Raw genomic sequence first — 20,437 nt, forward strand, 5'->3', positions numbered from 1 at the left:
GTGTGCATGTGTGCGTGTGGGGTGTGATGTGTGCGTGTGGTGGTGGTGGTTTTGTGTGGTGTGGTGTGGCTTGTATTGTGCGTTTGATGTGTGTGCGTGCTGTGCTGTGTTGTTGTGGTGCGTGCGTGCGTGTGTGGTGCGTGTGTGTGTGTGTGTGTGTGTTGTTGCTGTGTGGTGTGTGTGTGTGTGAGTGGGGGGGGGGCAGGCCTCTCGTGGAGCAGTGGTGGGTGAGCAGGACGTGCAGACACATGCTCTCTCCTGTGTGACTCCCTTTGATGTCGCAGCAGGACGGGAGGCTGAAATCAGCATAATCAGCTCTGTGGAAATGAACAGAGGAACATTACAATAAAACTCACCTTATGCCTTTAAGTGATTACAGGGGGGAGGGAGGGCAAAGCGGGGAGAAATTACTGGAGGAATAAATCAGAGAAACGTTGTGACCTGCATGCTCTCCCCCCGAACGCATTAACTTTCACGATCAAACGCGCACATGCATGCACAGGCACACACTCACACGCACACGGACACACACACAAACACACACACATGCGCACAGACACACAGGCACACACACGCACACGGACACACACACATGCGCACAGACACACAGGCACACACACGCGTACATGGACACACACACAGACGTACACACACTCACGTACACACAGACACACACACACACTCACGCACGTACACACAAACCCACGCGCGCACACAAACCCGCACACAGCGATCCCGGCTGTGTTTCTCCTTGACTTAAAGGTCTGCTGTCTGGCCAGGTTCTGAAATAGGTATGTCCTGAAATAACAGCTGCTATGCCTCATTACAGCAGACCCACATCATTAGCCTGGGGGCTGCTACTCTGCCCGAGTCCGACAACTTTGCGTCTGATAAACTAAACTCGCCGGACACATCTTCTCTGATGTTCTCCTTTCTTAAAACAACCAAAAATCTATGATTTTTGCTTCTATGATGGAAGACATTAGGTGGGAAAGTGAGGTTTGGAACTTTGATGGGTATGAATGGAGTGGAAGAAGGCTGTATGTTGGAAAATTGTAGTAGTAGAAAATTGTAGTCATATAAACTCAATCAGACCTTATCTACAACTGCAATGGCTGCAATAGACCGGTCTGAGGAGAAATAAGCCTTGGCTGGGGTGTGTGGTGTGGAGTGGAGCGCTGGAAATGCAGGCGCCGTATGCAGGACGCTGTCTGACACTGGCTGCGGCTGTTGCAGTGGATTCACTTCAGTGCTAAGGAGCATGCTGCTCAGAACCCCAGTTTAACCGCACACAGAGTCACAGAATCCACATCCAGTGATCCGTTAGGACGCCTCATTCTACACGACAGTGCCGGGGATTCAATTGAATGTTTTCACGTGAGAACGAATCAAATCCGATGTCAGTCGCAGCTGGGGGGTCCTGTGGGAGAGGGGGGGGGGGGGGGGATGGGGCTGTTGGCCCAGGGAGGGTGGGGTTCCTTGGCAGGGTGCTCCTCGCCCCGTCCTGACCTCGCTGCTTGATCGGGGGCCTGTTGCCTCTGTGTCTGAGGACAGATAGTGAGCCAGACTGATTGGAGGGGCGTTGTTGTGTTGTTTTAGTAGTAATTGCATTCTGAAAGGCGAAACAGGAAAAAATATGGATTAAAAAAATGGTTGGAAAATAAATGTGCATTTTAAGATATGATGCATTATGTGCTTTCTTTCACTTCATTAACCCGATTGGGAACCCGCTAATTACTCCCCTCCGTAACGATCATTCAAATCGCAAAATACATAAAAACATTTTAAGGAGTAGCGTGCGAGGAAACACTCAACGATTTTGCCGGCAAACCGAGCGGCTCGCATTTGCCGCGGAGTTTTTCAGTGGGCTAATAGCGACTGTATTTAATTTGGGAAAAGATTAATGTGCACAAGAAGCCAGAATGGGTTCGCAGTGATTTCCATTTTGTCTCGATTTGATTGTATCAATTTATTTAAAACAAGGACAGTTTCCCATGCAAGCAAATCTGAGCAGTCGGCGGCTATAAAACATACGCATTTATTACGGTCCTGATGAGAGGAGAGAAATCATACCGAAATTTCAGTTTGTTCCCCCTCCACTGGCCCTGCTGCGGTAGAGGGTGTGAGCGTGTGTGTGTGTGTGTTTGTGTGTGTTGGGGTGGGGGTGGAGGATGGGGGAGCAGTCAGCAGCATTGCCGTCCTTGAACTTGTACAGTTTAATAAATTCTAATTAGGCTTGGTTTAGGGGGGCGGGGACGGCAGGGAGCTCACGAACAGACATATTTTACACTTTGCTGATTGGTGTGAAGATGTACATGCGCGGGGACACTTTCGCATGGAAGGAAGGCTCATTACCCTCTCCTTCTGTGAAATCCCGCGGAGCTGTGAAGGAGGGACGGCAGACAGTCGTCCGCCGCGCGGCGAGGTCTCAGACGGGCGACGGGAGCTTAGCGAAACGCCACCTGTTTTCACCCGAAATATAACGTCAACTCATCGCCCGTTAGCTGAGGTGGGGGAAATGCTGGTTATACTGCTTAATGGTGAAATTGTGATGGTAATGAGAACGAAAAATGATACATATCAGGAGTGTGTGTCTGTGTGTGCGTGCGTATGTATGTATACCTATGCATACGTGGGTGGGTGTGTGTGTGCCTGTCTATTTGTGTTTGTGTGCGTATGTGTGCCTGTGCACACGTGGGTGGGTGTGTGTGCGCTTTTACAGCTGTGCACACGTGGGTGGGTGTGTGTGCGCGCGCCTGTCCATGGATGTGTACAGTACGTGTGTGTTTGTGTGTGTGTGTGTGCGTGTGTGCCTGTCAATGCATGTGTACAGTACATGTGTGTTTGTGTGTGTGTGTGTGCCTGTCCATGCATGTGTACAGTACATGTGTGTGTGTGTGTGTGTGTGTGTGCGCGTGCGCATAAGTATGCACACCTATGCACGCGTGGGCGTGTGTGAACAGAGTTCAGCTCGCTGTCTATCTTCGGTTTGAAGCGGAGGCCCGCGGCTCTCCCTTTATCTCCGCGCGCGTCTGACGGGGACGGGGGGGGGGGGGGGGCGCTAGCTCACTGACAGGCTGCTGATGGGGGAGTGGGGGTGCTCGCTCGCTGACAGGCTGTTTGAGCCTGGATGCTGGAGGGGGGTGGAGGCCACGATAGCCTAGCGCCCCACGCTCTCTCTTCCACGCCGCCCCCCTCCGCCCCCCCGCCCAGCAGCCGTGCACCCCCCCCCCCCCCGTGCGGACGGCACCCATTGTGCACCCGCATAATGCGCTTCAATCTTCTTTAATGTCAGCGTGACAGGTCTGGCTTGGAATGTGAAGAAGAGCCTCTCCGTTCATCGGTATTTTTCCGCCCTATACATTTTCAGCCTGAAAGGAGAATGCTTTCATTCGGCTGATGATGCTTCGCCTTCTTCGCCTTTGGTGTTTTAATGTTTCTTCTTTCATACATGAAAAAAAAAATAAACAAAAAGATTTCAGTTCCAGTATATTTATTTATTTCCGTTCCAATAGTATGCATTTTATTATACATTTCTTCTGCAATAATCTGGGCCTAGTACTGCATTTCTGCTTAACCCTTTGAAGAGTAGGTTTTCTGGAATGTTTTTCTTCCAGAATTCTAAGTCAGTGTTCTAGAACTCCGTTGCTTACCAGCAGCGATTGCTACATCAGCATTTAGAACGTTCGGATGAGGGAAGTTAAAAGGTTAATCTCCCAATTAAAATCGAGCGCCACCAAAGCAACAGTAATGACTCTTTCATTGTCAGCAGCTGGTAACACAGTTTGCTCTTTGACTAAGGAACAAATGCGAGCATATTTGTGCCCGTAATGAGGGAAAGCAGTTGGCTGGAGAAGCGCGGGTGTTCTTCGTCAACTCCAATTCCGAGCGCGCGCTTGCTGAGCGCCGCTAGCGCTCTGCCACACACACATATGGCAGAGCAGCACCGCCGAATCCCGGGGAACACCCTCACCTTAAGTCTGCTGATCCGAAGGCTGATCCGGTCCAAGAACCTGGATAGATGCTGCAGCCGATCGCGTGGATATGGTTCTGAAGCCGGTGTCGTCTTGACATAAATATATCAAACGTGCCTATCCTCTTTTTTTTAAATGTGGCAGTCATTCATTGGCTACTGTTTTCTGACTCGCTCGCACTTCCTGATTTTAATCGGGGAAACGTATAGCGTATAGCATCAGACATTTTGTGCCATACAGCGGTATCCAATCAGGAGGGTGATTGTGGAATCTGTGCGTCGCTCTCCCTCATGGCGACGAGTGCAAACGCTGAACAGTTAATTGAGTGAATTAATGACGTGTATCTGGCGTAGGGCAGGCGTCTGAGATCCGCGCGTTATCAAAACAATTAATGGCCCGTGCTCACACTGCCCTATGCCATCTTCCTCCTCCCCCCACACCCCCCCACCCCGTAATAACCGGGGACCGTCGGCGGGAACTCGTTTCGCGGTTCGTTCGGCCGAGCGCGCGACCAAGGGCGGCGGTTAGGGTCGCGCAGAGAGCGACAGGCCGGGAGGACTCAAACCGTCCTTATAACTTTCACCTTTGACCTTTCACCCCCGTGACCCCCAGCGTCGGCGGCAGGGAAGGTTAAACGGTATCCGTGCGGCACGCGGACGCGCGGTACGTAGCGTCGCGGCTTTTCGTTTATTTTTTTTTCCCAGACTGCTCAGCTGCTCTGACCGATGCGGTCCTGGAGGGCATGGACGATTGTCTGATTATTCTGCATTAAGCGCGGCCTATTTGAGTACACTTGCTGGCGAGGCGGAAGACGCCCTCTCTGTCTCTCCCAGACGTCTCAGAGATTCGCAAATGGTGCGGTTGACATGCGTCCGCCACCCGTCAGCGACTACGCGTCTGCCATTTTGTAACCCACCAATAATCTTGTCCGCTCCATAGCGCTGCTTTGTCTTTGGTTTTACCATAAATTGCACCTGAAACCATATAGAGGTCAATGTGCATTCACATAGCAAAATGCACATTGACAGGGCAGTATTCATTGGCCAACAGCCCCGCAACCCTGTAGTGTTATCCATCCATCGGACTGCATGGTGAGAGGGGCGGGGTTTCACTGCTACTTTGATGGGGGACCTCCCTGGATCTAGGTTGCTGCTGCTGCTACTGTCGGTGAACTGTGTGCACACGTGCACACACACACACAAGCATGCAGATACGCACACAAATGCGCACACACACTCGCAAACACACACGTCCAGCCGCCTTGAAATGTTGCAGGCAATAAAATCCACATGAATGTCCACAATTAAATTTTTTTTTAGCAAATAGTCAACAATACGTTTGTTAGAGTAGTAACAGTGGCTTCGCGTTGGTTAATTATACAGAACACTTTACTCGTGAATCGCTGCCGGTGTTGATGGGAAGCATTGCGGTATATTACCTTGTTTGCATACTATAAAGAGCCTGTTCAGTGGAAAGTTTAACAAGGTGTAAACTGAAATTTTAATGGCTTGTTCACTTGTGTGAGGTGCGCTGCACTTTGTGGGAAACGCAGGCACGAGCTTGGGGAATATTAACCACCCCAGGGTGTTCTGTTTCGTGTGGCACAGGCATTGTGTTTCGCGAAACGCCACAAGGTAGAGCAGGTTGTTTGCGGGATACCAGGGGAATCGGGTTGTGCTCCGGTGGGATATTAAACATGTATACCACATTGCAGCCATTTTCCAAATGACAACGAAAGCATATATTCAAGATTTGCAGAAATAATGAAGAATATGAACAATAAATTAATAATGTTATCTTATTCTCAGATGCAGCCATAGACAAAATACCAAATGTGAACAAACAAAAATAACACAAAGACATACTGAATATCAAATTTAAATATTTTTTCTTCTTTTTTTACAGCATACATTAATACAAGTAGGCATAATATTCAAAGGTATGTTCTGAATAACCTAACTTTGCTTCATAGTCTTCGCATAGTTTTCATTTTAATGACGAGTACTGTGAGCGGGTATAGTCAGTTCCAATGTAGCGTTCCATTCCTCGTGTTAAATTAGCACCCAGCTCATTAATCGCAAAATATGATGAAAATAAGACAATTTATCACATCCAAACTGGTTAATGTTCTATAAATATTTCAGTTGTCTAAACTTTCTTCCTGAGGATAGAGATTTAATGAAATGTTTGGATTTGTGGTGTCAGCGTTTTTTTTTTACGGGCGTGAGCCGAGAGTTTTAATCTGAGAGCATGGAAGGTTTGTTATATTTTCATACATATTTGATGTACTCGGTTAATTGTGTGCTGTCTGCGATATGAGTGACGGTGCCCTTGTTCGCTGTCCTTTTAACTGGCCCAGGGATTGTAAAGCAGTGTCATTTTCATCAAAACTGTTTGGGGACCAAGAGAAGAGAGAGAGATGTAATCTATTATATGAAATAAGTACTTGTTAATGGCATTATAAAAAGCGGCTTTTTTGCTACAATGGGAAATTTCGCTTTGAGGATTTCATTAAAATGCATGAAATTTCAAGATGGAGCAAGATGTCCTTGTTTTTTTTTTCCCCTCTTTTTTTATTTTTTAGCTCGATCCTTTTTTTCCCCTTCTGATCAATTAAAATGCAATTACGTGCTTTGCGGTTGGTTCAGTTCCCTTTGCTTTGAGCTCCATATACTCAATGTTTCGTTTTAACACAGACAGTGAAGCGGCGAGTGAGCTAGCCGCTAAACATTGCCTGAGCTCTAAATATAACCGAAGGTGTCATCAACATCGCACCTCCTCAAATCTATGCTCATTAATGAAGCATGTGATTGATAATGAAACATGTAATGAAGCATATGATTGATAATAAACGCTCTCATGTATTTAAGGCAACACACAAACATTTATGCTTTTCAGTTTCTTTTTTAATTATTCATTTTAAAGATTATTTTATGCATGAAGAGTCAAGGGATTGGGGATAATTATGTAAATCGCATGGTAGCAATTATGTACATTTGGTGGCTATACAGCAAAATATGATGATAATGAAATCACAGTTTCCCATTTGGATTTCAATCTTTTGGTTTGTTGTAGTTCATTGTCAGTCGCATGCCCGTTTCCTGTACCGTGATCAAGAGTAATTTAATGTTTTTTTTTTTTTTTTTTTTAAATAATAATTTTTGTACTTCCTTGTTAAATCCACAAGGGCCTTGAGATGATTGACAGGGAAGCGTTTAAGGTTAGACCTGTCCTGACCGAGCCAAAAGGAAAATGTTTCATTTCCTGTGCCGCTCAGGTAGCCGACATAAATAAATATCTAAAGAAATTTTAATTTTACAATGTAAGTGGAGCCAAAAGGCGTGTGAACAGTAGAGGCTATGGGTAGAGCTCTCACTACCGCTAAACCTGAGTAACGGTAACAACGTACTAAAGCTAGGAGGAAACACATTCAATTCACGTGTTCCAATTGTTCCCACGTATGTTCAGCCCTACCTGCTGCACAGTGCATCACCTAGCGCGGCATGCGAGGTTGTTGAGTTGGAATATAATAACAAAACACAAAAAAAAAAAAAAAACTGGCTCCTGTGGTTTGTGCTGGCTTCGTAAGATTTTGAACGCAGTCCTTTACCTCGGCGGGTAGCATTTATAAAGCATGCATGGTGCAGTCACTTGGGGTCAGTGAAAGACTTGTATTTTTGACAAAATTGTTTCACTGGGCTTGACCATTTTTGCAGTTTCCTCGCTGTGAAAAAATGCAACAGGAGTGTAACTGAAAGTGGGACTATCCGCTATCTCTAGTATGATGATGCAATTTTGAATAATGGCCCCTCCTTCGGCCCTCGTCTCTGCGTTGTGTTACGTAACACAGAGACGGGGTTGAGTTCATACCTGCGATGGGCACCCCTTGTTTAACCTTCCCTTTGAATGCTTTACAGTACCTCAGTGCCACCGGGGATGCGGATATCCCGTGTTTATCTGTGTTTCGCAAAAGGGAATGTTTGTCCCGTGTCTTTTCGAATTACAGTTTCTGGAGATGCGTATCTGCGCTAATGCGACCGCTCTCTTGCGAGTCGGGATAATGCGAGCGTCGCATATTCCCTTTTCCCCCGGCTGACTCGCAATGCTCTTAGGTTGGAGATGAGGAGTGTCAGTTTGAAACAGCTGACACGCTGCATTACGGGAGCCCGGGCACTCTGCTTACGAATAACACCGCGCGACAGCTAAGGTTCTTTTCCTCTCGTTTGACACAGTCACTTTAGTGTGTGCTCAATGTTTTTTATTTAGTTTTTTGTCTTTTGTTTTTGTTGGTTATAGTGGCGATGTCCTCTAGCATTTCAGCCAGTGCTAGCGTAAAGTCAGAGTTTGAGTGCGTGAAACGTGAGGTCTGTTTTGGCAGAACGACCGAAAAAGATTGGAAGCCGATAAGAAATGCTTTTTGATTTTTGGGCGCGGAGGTGAAGGTACTGGAGAACGTGGTGAATTTCTCACTTGACAGATGCGATGCCTGGCATGGTGTGCTGGCTCTTGGCAGAAGATAACTGGCCTTCTTATGGGGCTATGTGTCCTGAATAGCACATGCAAAACAAGTCTGCACTTCGCTAAGCATTAGCAACTCCGCTTACAGTCTAATACCCGCTTTATCTAAAAGAGTGCAGAGTACCAGCAGCAGTTTTCATTGTGTTTTCATTCTCCTGCCATGGTAATTGCTAGTTGTTTAACCATGCAGTTGCAGGGGCAAAAAAAAATAAATGAAAGGCATGACTGACATCAGCCTTTTATGGAATTGACTGTTAGCCTGAGTTTGGAGCTGAATAAAACTTCTTTATAAAATTATTCAGGACTGTTTGAAGGTGTCTTGGATGTAATAACCAAATCTCCACATTCGGCAAAAAAAAAATGTGCTAGTTCTTTCTGTCGGTGGCAATGGTGGACGATAAATCCAGAATGTCGCTAAATTTTAAATCGCCGCGAACGGAAGCGCCATAAAAAGACACTCATTTTAAATAATTGCTGAAGCTTCACATCTGAAGTGATGTGTGAAGAAAACTATAAGGTTCAGAAAGGATTACAGTTCCCCAGGGAGCTATTGCTGCAATCTATCCACCCTAGCTGTGCATGTTGATGGGACAATATATGATGCAATATATGGAATAATCCAACCAACAGAGTGAAATATAAACCCTTGAATCTTCCAGTGCTTTTGTACATTATTGAAGTTACATTACTGATGGCATGTCTTAAAAGCAAAGGCAACCTTCATATGTGTAGTTTTAATCCAGAAAAGCCTCGCATATGAATCTTCACCAGAAACGGCTGTTTAATGCATAGGTCCTATGCATCTTGGTTTAGGTCTCTGACCAGATAAAATTGAGTGTCTTGACTTCACCAGGAGGTTGTGCTGAAATAACAAGAGTCCCTGGTTGGTTTCTTGACATCTGCTTCAATATAGCATCGGTCAGTGGGCCCCATCACTGACTGCAGACTGGCCACGCCTTTGTGGGATTACAGATTTAAGAGCATTCGTGGGATTAGATCATTAATTTGCTTCTTTTTTCCCCCCCCTGTGGTCCAAATATGCAACTGAACATGAAGTTACATCAAAAGGTGAAATTATATTGTATAAAACCTTGATTATTATTATTATTATTATTATTATTATATGAATAATGATAATATTGAGGTAATTATCTGTGCAATATTACAATTCGCATGTAAATGTTCCGTGTATAGTGTTTCAAATGACAGTTATACTACGTTCCTTTCCAAATGAGTGCATTATAATCTCTGCCCACAGTGGCCCATACCTAAACCCATGGCCTGTATTTACAAGAATATTTTGTTGATCCACTCTGCCCTTCTGGTCTATGTCTTTATGGTATGTAAATACGTCGACCAGAATTACTGCCTAAATGAAACATTACTTCCAGCGAGGCAATTGGTAACTGCACAAAAAATGTGTTAGTCCCCGATAAATTGTGTGGCATCTTAGAAAAGCAGTAAATGTATAGGGCGTGCCGTGGAAACGTGAGTTTTCGCTGAAATGACGGCCCTCTGCCGCGCGCTGTGCTTTGACTGGGCTACAGACGGGCCGTCTCTGGGCGCGCAGATGTGCGCGCGGCGTGACTGGGAGCTGGCGATTCCTCCGCAGGGTGCAGCGTGGAAACCCGCCGGCCCCGTCGTATCCCCCAGAGCACTCGGGCTTCCGCAGCCGCAGCAGCGATGCGCCGCGCTCTGTTTTGATAACGTGAGAGCTCCATCTAGGTTGTTCCGAGCGGTATTGCGAAGCACTTTCATTATTTAATGCATAAATATCCTCTCGGTTTGCAGCAAGGATTGAATGCAGCACGGCGATGATTTGCCTTCCACTCTCAATTTTTCTGTTTGTTTCCCATTTATTTTCATTGAAATGCCAAGAGCCATTCCAATGTCGTCTTTGCATTATTCATAATAATGAAATAGAATTATCATATAATTATCATTATAATTATTTTTCCATTGAAATGTTTAACTGAGCAAGTATCGATGGGTAGCTACTTGATTGGTACTCATTCCTAACGACTTATTCAAAAGAGCAAATGCGTGTTCTTGGCCGTATATTCTGTTCAGCAGGCGTTCATTATTCGCTGCCTGCAGGAAGCCCTCCCCCAGGAAGCTTTGAAATAGATTAATGCAGATGTTCTGTGAAAGTAACATTTCTTTGATACTCTTGCTTGCGAAGATATGGGCGCCATGTATGTAACGTAACAGAAAATATGCCTTACGGTGTGTGCCTGTGCTGTGGACAGGTGGGCAGAATTGAGAGCCATTTCCTTGGGAGGGTCAAACTGTTTTCTGTGCTTAGACTAAATGTGCTTATTTGCTCATTTAGTGTGCTGTAGGCTTGGAGGCTGTAGGCTTTGGAGACTGGAACGGCCGGGCTGGGAGACGAGAGGTGATGATGCATCTGTCGCGCCTGTGGTATCTGTGAAAAGGCTGAATATGTGCAATGCAAGAAACTGGATCAATGCTCTCATGATGAAGCCAACTTGTTGTAACCACCTTCTCAGTATGCAGCCTGACACCGAGAATGTGATTTACCGCTTGCGTTTTGCGGAAATGTAGTTGTCCTTCAAATTTGAAATTTAATTGAATGTTGCGATTCTTGCGGCATAAAGACGGCCCGCAGGGCTTATTCTGTTCGGGAGAAAACAGACAATAGGAAGATAGCAGGAGGAGGCAGAATGGTCCATGAGGCAGGGTTGGGTCCCCTGCAAGATGAGCTCGTTTTGTTGGCTGAGGCATTTTTAGCTTTCTGAACAGCCTGTTTGTGTTTCTGCCAATTTCGAAGCTCAAGTTCTTATTGGTCAGGGAACAGCCTGCACTTCCCTGTATGAGTATTTATTTATTTACTTATTCGATGGCTGCGATAACGTTGTGTTCATTGCAGTGGTCAGAAAAATTCAACTTTCTACTTTTTTTGACATTTTGACGAATCGAAGCACTGGGGAATTTGATACTTCTTGTGCTCTGCTTTGGACATTTTCCTGAAGGAGTGGTCCCTTTAAAAAAGTGCAGTTGTGAATACGATACATTAGAAGCTTGCTGTTTCAACACCAGATCCATATACTTAGCTGGAAAGAGAAAAAAATAAACAATTAATGGTAAAGTAATATGAGAAATTGGCTTGCGGATTAAAATATCTATTTTGCATTTCACCATTATTTTTCTGAGCAAATGTGCCCCTATCCTCAGCAAGTTAGATGGATTATTTTAAATACATTTTCAACACTTTATATACCTTTATACACCTTTTATATCATCAGATATTTACTACTTTGATTGCAGGTTAAGTTGTACTCATCATGCAACAGCAGTGCCTGTGTGGATGAACCTCTGGCTATAAGTGGTGCTGCAGTACTTCAGTAATTACTGTACAACTGCTTGTCCAATGGGATAAGTTCTGCTGTGTCATTCACTAGAACTTCATGTGGTATAACACCATCTCAACAAAAACACATTTTTAGCGTACACAATTGGCACATTACTCACACATACAAAGCACTGTCTATAAGACATTGATTAAAACTTGCAAAATCTAGGCCTGCCATTAAAAGTATTGATATCAAAATGAGGCCAAGTTACAGCAAACAAATGGCTATCTTATTCCAAAGCAACGCTACCCAATGTTTCCTAAATTATTGATTTATAATAATTATTGAATTAAATGTGTTTTTGAATCTTACCATCTAAACTGTATGTGTCATGTGTCACGTGTTATTGTTTTAGTATGGGAATTGCCAAAATCTAAAGGACCACCCATCCCTAGTCATGAAACAATATTATGTGGGGTTTGCATGTGAAATGATAATGAATGCATTTCAGAAATATGAACGAGTTTCCCATAAAGATTTTGCAGCTGTAAAAGCAATAGTTTCAATTTTTTGGCACTTATTTGCCAAAACTAGCTTTCACACAAAACAAAGATGGAAACCACAGAGTTTTAAAAACATGTTCTATTGACTGAAGTAGCATCACATGTGCACTTCCTTAGGCTATATGTCCATTTTGCCTGTGTATACAAGTATCCTGCGATCGGCTACTTTCATCTGACTTTTTTTATTAGATTTTGTTATTGGCAGATGTAGCTAAATGTCCAATAGGGAGAATTATTGATTGTGGGGCTGGAGCAGTAAATGAAATCGGCAGTAAAAGGAAGGAGCAAACTCAGAATAACCCAAGTTTGGGGCTCTTCTGTGTTAAGTTGTGTCTGAATTCCGTGTGTTTTCATATGGTGAGAAGGTTAATGTTATTTAAGTTAATGTTCTTTTAAGGGCTGAGAGTCTGTGGTCATTGTGGTTATTTCTGAAGGAGACACTAAAAAGTGCGGAACCCTCAGTGCCGTATAGGTAGGGGGCATGACCCGCCATCCCATAATTTGGCAGATGGCATACCTGCCATCCCACTATGGCTTGGAAAGCTTTATTGTGATAGGGGTGACATGGTTTTAGAGACTGAAATGGTTCCTGGGTAATAAATAAGTGGAAAAACCTCAAAACCTTCTCCCAGGCGACTTCTTGTTTTCAGAATACGGGACCGTCACGAGAGAAAGACGATAATTAGCAGGTACGCCGAGCCGCAAGGTATTTCCCGCCAAACAAGGATTTAATAGAGCATCAGTGTATTGAGCTAAATTAATCACATCATCCAGGATATTTTAAACTCAACTCCCCTGGAATGCGGGTGTGGAGAAATTGCGATATCTTTTCACTTGTGACAGCACGCTACATTTCTGGAATATACAGTGAAGGCTTTAATTTTGTAACTGCTTCTAAATTGGTTTCATTTATATATAGCAACATGGTTTTTTTGCCTGCTGAACTAAGCTACTGTTTGACCTGGATTCAATCAACATTTTGTCCTTGACATTGACTAATGACAGCCCTGTTTATAAGAATAGTTCAACTGTGACCAAAAAATAACATCACCACAGCTAAGGAGAAAAGTTGATTGGAAAAAAAGATATATTTGCGATATTAATTCCTTCTTCTCCCAATGAGAAAAATATCTGAACCATATTGCTATGGTATATATGTCACCATGCTACTGTGCCACCATGCTACTACATCCACCTTATTGCAGAGTAAGAGAGTGGTTCCCCAGTGCCTTGGCTAATTAGCAATCTGGTTCACTCAGTTCTGGCCATCGAGTCATATGAATCCCAGCTCAGCTGATGTGTGGTCCTACTGCATACAAAATGGCTGCCATTCATTACTCATATGTATGCGCTGCATATGATTGGCAGTTGAAGTGAGTCACTGTGCATCATTGCGATTGCATGCAGAAATGAAAGACAATATTGAACCACAATCTAGTATATATATTTTGTCTTCCCGATTTGCCCGACCCAGCAAAACTGTATGCCCAAGCCGTTACTGCTAGGTCAATTCAGGGGGCCAATGATAGGCACGTTCTCCAAATACTGATGCCCACCGGCTGAGTCAGTGTAGGTACTGTGCAGTAGTGTGGTGCTGCAGCAGTGGACCCAGGCAGGTCGCAGGGCCCTGCTTGACCCGAGGAGGCGCTGTTGAGCGATTAAGCTGGAGATACCCTGCTGACTGGAGCCCACCCACCCTTGGGCAAGGTCAGCTAACACTCCCTAGCATTCTGATAGCAGTCAGTGTGGCATAGTCCAGGTCTGGTCCGGATTAGATCTGTATCCGAACGAACGTCGCTGAACTAGTCTCGATTGGCTTAACTGGACACGTCACTCGGGGAGCCATAAATAATCAGGTTTGCAAAATGTCATAATTTCCACGGTGAAACCGATCCAGCTGGCCATCAAACTAGGACAAAATGTGTTTCTTCACCGGGTTAAAGATCTACCAGTGGAGCAGGTTTCCCCGTCTGTCATCGATGACTCTGACGCACTTTTCCGCTATCACACCGCTCTGGAGTGCATTGCCTAGCGCCCAACCACTCAGCTCCACGCCTGTTGTTCCCGCTCGGCGTTACTGATGCCTCCTTGCATTTCCCTCTGTCATAATTAGCTCCGTCAAATGGAAATTACTCTCGCAGAGGACGGAGACGTGAACACTCTCCGTCCTCAAACGGATGCACAGATTATTTTCGCCTGTTGGTCTCGAGATTCAGGAAGAGTCGTCGGGCATGGCTCGTTAGGTACGGCATGCTAATCACGGCTAAATATTTCTCCAGCACTTCCTGTGTCGGGGAAACAGAGGGGCGGGGAGCCAGAGGTCCCGGGAGGGAGCGGGATTGGGAGGACGGAGTATTTTTGGGGGTTTTTATTCTGTGTATTCTATTTTGTTATCTGGGACTCTCCTCCTCGGTTCTCACAGTGAAGAGAATGATTGAGTGGTAATGAAGTTTAGCTCATTAGTGTGTGTGTGTGTGTGTGGGATGGTTTTGGTGGCAAGCAGGTGTGCAGGCCGGCGCAGAATCCTGGAGGGGGGGGGGGGGAGGTGTGAGGGGTGTGTGGAGGGTTGGGTATTAGCTTGACGGAAATCCTTGCAAGTATGGTCTCATTTCATGCAAGGTTAGGCACGTCAATCACCTGACAGCACCAGGCTTTTACTGCCTTTCAATAAAATTGCACATGGAAGGCATTGAGGACAGAGACAGCAGAAGCACTAAACTAGAGCTTTAAACAACTGAGGGTGCTGATGAAAAGCCTTAGGCCTCAAAGGAACTTTAGCGCCTTTGATTTCATAATGAATTTGAATGGAAAATCATCTTTGATATACGATTCCTACTTAGCAGTGTTTGCAAAGTAAACCGTACCCCTACCCCCACCCCCACCCTTAGCTATAGCCACAGCTATAATATACACACATCACAATATTATATCAGTATAACACTGCAAGCCATCTTTGTGAAATGAAAAGAGTTATTTCATACGATGTATGGCTTTGAAAGCAGTATGTCTGGGACTAGGGTTTGTTCCTGCTATTTTTGTCTCAATTCAATTGTTTATTTAACTTGTGGTTGATTTTATTTTATTGTTTCTTCTTGTCGTGTTGAATCATGCACGATTGGTGGGGAGCCAGGTATGGGGGCGGTACAGCCTGTGTCGAGCGATGCCTCCCAATTTTTGCTGCTGTAAGCACAATCCCACTACAGACAATGGGCTGAGAGCTGTATTGAGCCCCAGCCACAAATTCTCAATGGTGCCGGCTATGTCAGAGCCCTGCAAATGGATGTTTTATCTGGGTTAGGAAAAGGGAAAAACATCTGATCACGCTGGAGTCATTTGTGACAGGAATGCACCAGGTTCTGTATACAGACGAGCGCTGAAGATGCTAATATTTTAACTGAGCTCTTTCTATTTTCCATCCATCCATTATCTATACCCGCTTATCCTGATCAGGGTCGCGGGGGGTGCTGGAGTCTGTCCCAGCGTGCATCGGGCGAGAGGCCTGGAATACACCCTGGACAGGCCGCCAATCTATCGCAGGGCACACACACCATTCACTCACATCTTTATATTTTCCCATCACAAAAAATAAAATAAATCAATCAGAAAATCCTCCCCTCCAATCACAGCGAGGGGCTCGGGTGCCGAAGATCTCTCCTCAGCATGACAGGGCCCGCGCCCACACAGCTGTTCAGATGTTTCAACCTGCAAAAGGATACCGGCTTTGCGTGGCATACGTGCATGTGCACGCGCGGAAGATAATCCGCATGCATGTGCGTTTCTGGCGTAAGCCCTGGATGGAAGGTTGAGCCTTTGGTCACCCCGTGTGACGAGCCATCGTTTGTGCTACGGCTGCCCGGCAATGTCACCCCCCCCCCCCCCCCAGCGTAAGAACGTCAGCGGGGTATTAGTAATCAGGCCGCTATTGTTCGTTGGAAAGAGCAGCCATTTTTCAGCGGCGCAAATCCAGAATCCGGAGCGAGAAACGCAGGGCGCTGCAGCTTTTTTTTTTTTTTGCTCACTCCCCCGCGCTGCTCCGCGGTCTTGCATTGAATTGGTTCGGAGGCTGTGAACGTCGGAGACTTTCTCGCATCGCGGCATCCTGTTCAGTGCGTTGGTTTCCTGCGCGGAATGCCGAAAAGTCGCAGGTGAAGCGTCGCAGCGTTCCCCGGGTCACGTATTTCCTTCCTGTGAGCCTTTTCGCCTTTTCGCTCAGCTTAATTAATGAATGACCTTCGGCTGCATTTTCGTTACTGCAATACAGACACTTCAATACAACGTGCTTCTGGTATTGCATGACTTAGGGTCTGCTTCTTCTGCTTGCATCAGAATATGCATTACATTACATTACAGGCATTTAGCAGACGCTCTTATCCAGAGCGACTTACACAACTTTTACATAGCATTTTACATTGTATCCATATATACAGCTGGATATACGCTGAAGCAATGAAGGTTAAGTACCTTGCTCAAGGGTACAACGACAGTGTCCTACCCAGGAACCGAACCTATGTAGCCTATGACCTTTCGTTTATAAGCCCAATGCCCCATATGCATTGTGTTTGCTCCAGCACCGCAGTGCATCCAGCATTATGTTTATAGTTCTCGAGCAGGTGCTATCAGTTTCAGGAGCGCGTCCTTTTAGACCAAGGCTGCCAGTCCCTGTCTGCCGGTTTTTGGAGTGTTTCAGCACTTAAGGTGATTCATTTAAGGCACTGATTGGCTGGAGAAGTCCAAGGCCTGGATTGACTGCCCATTGAAAGCGAGTCGCGGAAACCGCAGACAGCCCGGTCCTCATGGGACCGATCGTTTGACACCCCCCCGTCTTCACTTTTACGACGACAGGATGCTGAGACAGGAAATGACCTAGAGCGGTGGCCCAGGGTTGTCCAATACACTCTCCCAGTGGGATGCACTGCACTTTGTGGAGTTCAGCGTGCAGTATTTATGTGCTTTAACTCTTTAACTTTGAATATTGGTCATAAAATATCTTTATTAAAACATCCCCCAGATCTACAAAAAAAACATAATAAAACATTCAGCAGAAATGAAGCATTTAGGCCCTGTAATAGTCTCTGGTCTCTGTTTCACTGTTTATCACTTTAGCTGTTCACACAAAGATCTGCTATATGATGAAATGCAACGCATAAACTTTTGAAACTTCAGAAATATCAATATCTTTCTGAAGTTTCAAAAGTTCAGGCTTTGCATTTTATTATATAGCAGATCTGTGTGAACAGCTGGCAAACACAAATAGATTAGCAGGTTTATTTATTTATTTATTTGTTTGTTTGTTGACTTGGCAGATTCATTGACTCACATTTGTTGTGGACCTTGACCTTCATCAAAATCTTACATAGTGTAATGATGTGTGTTTGTAAACACACATGCACACTCACGCACACACACACACACACACGCACACACACACGAACAAACCCCTTTTTTTTTAAAAGCTCTTTCCATATTCAGTCTTCTAACCGGCCTTGTCTTTCTGCCGTAATGCTCTACTGTAATATTCCCTACATCGCAGATCCATATGTAAAAATACTCAGTATTGTATTGTAAAAATACTCCGCGCAGTATTGCAGCAAGGTTAGTTCTCACATTATGGCTCATAACGGACAGCGGGCCCGAAGGCTACCCTCTCGCCAGCCTCTTCCCTGCCGTCGGACGGCGGGTGTTTGCACCGCTAACCTGGAGTGGGAAGTGGCTCATGGCGTGTGCGGTATCATCCACCTTCAGCCTCCGTGGAGAACAGCCCGGGCCTCTGCCTGCGGCGCCGCCGCTCCTGATCCGTCTTAGATTGAAACACCCCCCGTGAGCCCCCCTTTTTGTCTTATTGTGACGAGGCGGCTCCGTACCGGCGAGCGTCGCCGCGCCTCTCCGCTCTCTCTCCGTTAAGCTCCCGCCGCGCCGGGCAGGGAAAGGGCAGAAACGAAACGGAGGCTAGCGGAGAGAGAGAGAGAGAGAGAGAGAGCGCGGCGAGCGGCGGTTTTATCGGGAAAGCGATCGCGCGTCTCTTCCCGCGCGGCCGCCTCTCGGCGTGACCGTCGACGGTTACGGCCGCCGCCGCCGCCGGACCGTAGCTCTGATCTGACGGACGGGAGGCTGCCGAAACAGGCGGACGTATTCTCCGCCGGCACGTCTTTCGAACCGCCGCCCAGCTCGCTAACCGCTGATAAGAACCGCTTTAACGCGGAGCTTCTTTATATCGTACCTGATCCTCCAGTATGAACGCGGTCCGGTCCAATCTGCCCCAGCGACGCACTGCTTTATGTCTCTGCACGGCTGTGTGTGTGTGTGTGTGTGTGTGTGTGAGAGAGAGAGTTCCTCTTAATGATCCAAAATGCATGCTTAGAAATGCCATTGTTACAGTTTGCTAGCATTGCAAAAACTCTACTCTGCACCCTTCCAATGCATATTTAGCAGCATCGGCAAATGACCTTTAATGCATGCTAAAGGGTGTGTTTTCCCGATGGTATTGTCGGACTGCAACTGATCGTCGGTGCTAACACTTTCTTTCTAGTGCGCATTGATCTGTTTTACATTACTGTTTTGCACCCTCATCAGTGTTCCATGATCGTCTTCTGATGCATACATGAGAAGTGCCTGATGCAACAAAAGACTATCCCAGCTAAGCCCAGCTAAGCCCAGCCCAGCTAAACCCAGCCCAGCTGAATCCAGAGAGGAAATTACATCACGTCCTGTCCTGTTTTACCTTATCCAGCCTGGAACAACTTTGATCCATACCCCTTCATTTACTCTCTATTTTGTAAAACTTTATATTGCTGGTGGGTGTTTGTGTGTGTGTGTGTGTGTGTGTGTGTGTGTGCCTGTGGTGGAATAAAGCAACATATCTTTAATCAAGTGGAAGAGAAAAGAGAAACGGCTAAGAGCACATCAGAACAAATTGCACGATCTGCATTTTACCGGCGTATTGGTTTCTTAAAAAAAAATTAATAAATAAAGAAACAGGGCTGTTTTTTCTCTCTGATCTAAGCCTTGCGCATTCTAATGAGCTTCGCCGACCCGTCCTGAAGTCTGATGAAACTGTTTGAAGGCAAACATTTCGGCAGGGTGTTGTTAGGAGCTGTGAAGGATACGCCCACTCCTCTCTTGCGAGGTTTTTTTTTTTTTGCGCGCGGGAAGGAGCACCGCGTTCAGCGAAAGCTGCGGAAGAGCCCGGAACGCAGCCAGCCGCTCGCTCGTTGCGCGTCGAACGCCAAGCTCGATAGAGAGAGAGAGAGAGAGAGAGACAAACCCTAGCATGCAGTGAGACTCAGAGGTCACGTGACGACCTTCCACGAATTAAAACCTCTTTCATCTCCCTTCCTTGCCAGTGGACAGAACCCACCGTGCGATTCATTCTAGAGTTCCGGCTTATAAATCCTTGCACGCTTTCGTCTGGAACGGTGCTCCTTCTTGACGACGGGGGAAACCGAGCCAATCGCGGCGTCGGAAGCGCTCGGCCAATCGCCGACAGCCTCTCATCCGCGTTAAAAGGGAAACGCCATCCGGGGTGGGGGGGGGTACCGGGTCCGTGTTTGCCACCGCTGCGTTCTGTAATTCCCAATTAGTGATGCAGACATGGCCGTGTTCTGTCCGCTTCCCCTTTAAGCGGGCCGGCCGGCCGCGCGACCCCTGACCTCCGGGGAGGAAGTGGAAGCGGTGGCGTGCGTCGCAACTTCCCGATTCCACACCCTCACACTCGCTCCACGCTGCGCTGCCTGGTCTTACTGCACTAACAACCTTCTGCAATGTTCCTCCTTTTGTCCCATGTTGCCTGCTATGGGAATATGGTCCAAAAATATCTCTTTTGGGCATCCATGCATTAGACATATTGATGTTCCAAAGGGTATCCAAAGAGGAAAAATATTATTGAAAATTAATGAGAAATTTTTTTTTTTTGTTTTTTATTTTTATTTTTTGCTGCTTTGAAGGTAATGACATAAATTCAAATTTAACATGCACAGCTCAGAATACATTTGTCAAATAATCAATCTTATGATCACGTAGTTATGATAGCTATACTAAGTGTGGATATTAGCGTTTCTCCCAACTATTTTCT

The 20,437-nt window shown here is 45.9% G+C and overlaps 1 protein-coding gene across 6 annotated transcripts in view; it reads left to right on the forward strand.

Annotated features, from left to right (window-relative positions):
- Positions 1–20,437, forward strand: part of adgrb3 (adhesion G protein-coupled receptor B3) — a 202,591-nt gene that overhangs the window by 65,063 nt on the left and 117,091 nt on the right. The window lies entirely within an intron of this gene.

The sequence above is a fragment of the Anguilla rostrata genome, chromosome 18, assembly GCF_018555375.3.
Source record: "Anguilla rostrata isolate EN2019 chromosome 18, ASM1855537v3, whole genome shotgun sequence".
NCBI lineage: Eukaryota > Metazoa > Chordata > Actinopteri > Anguilliformes > Anguillidae > Anguilla > Anguilla rostrata.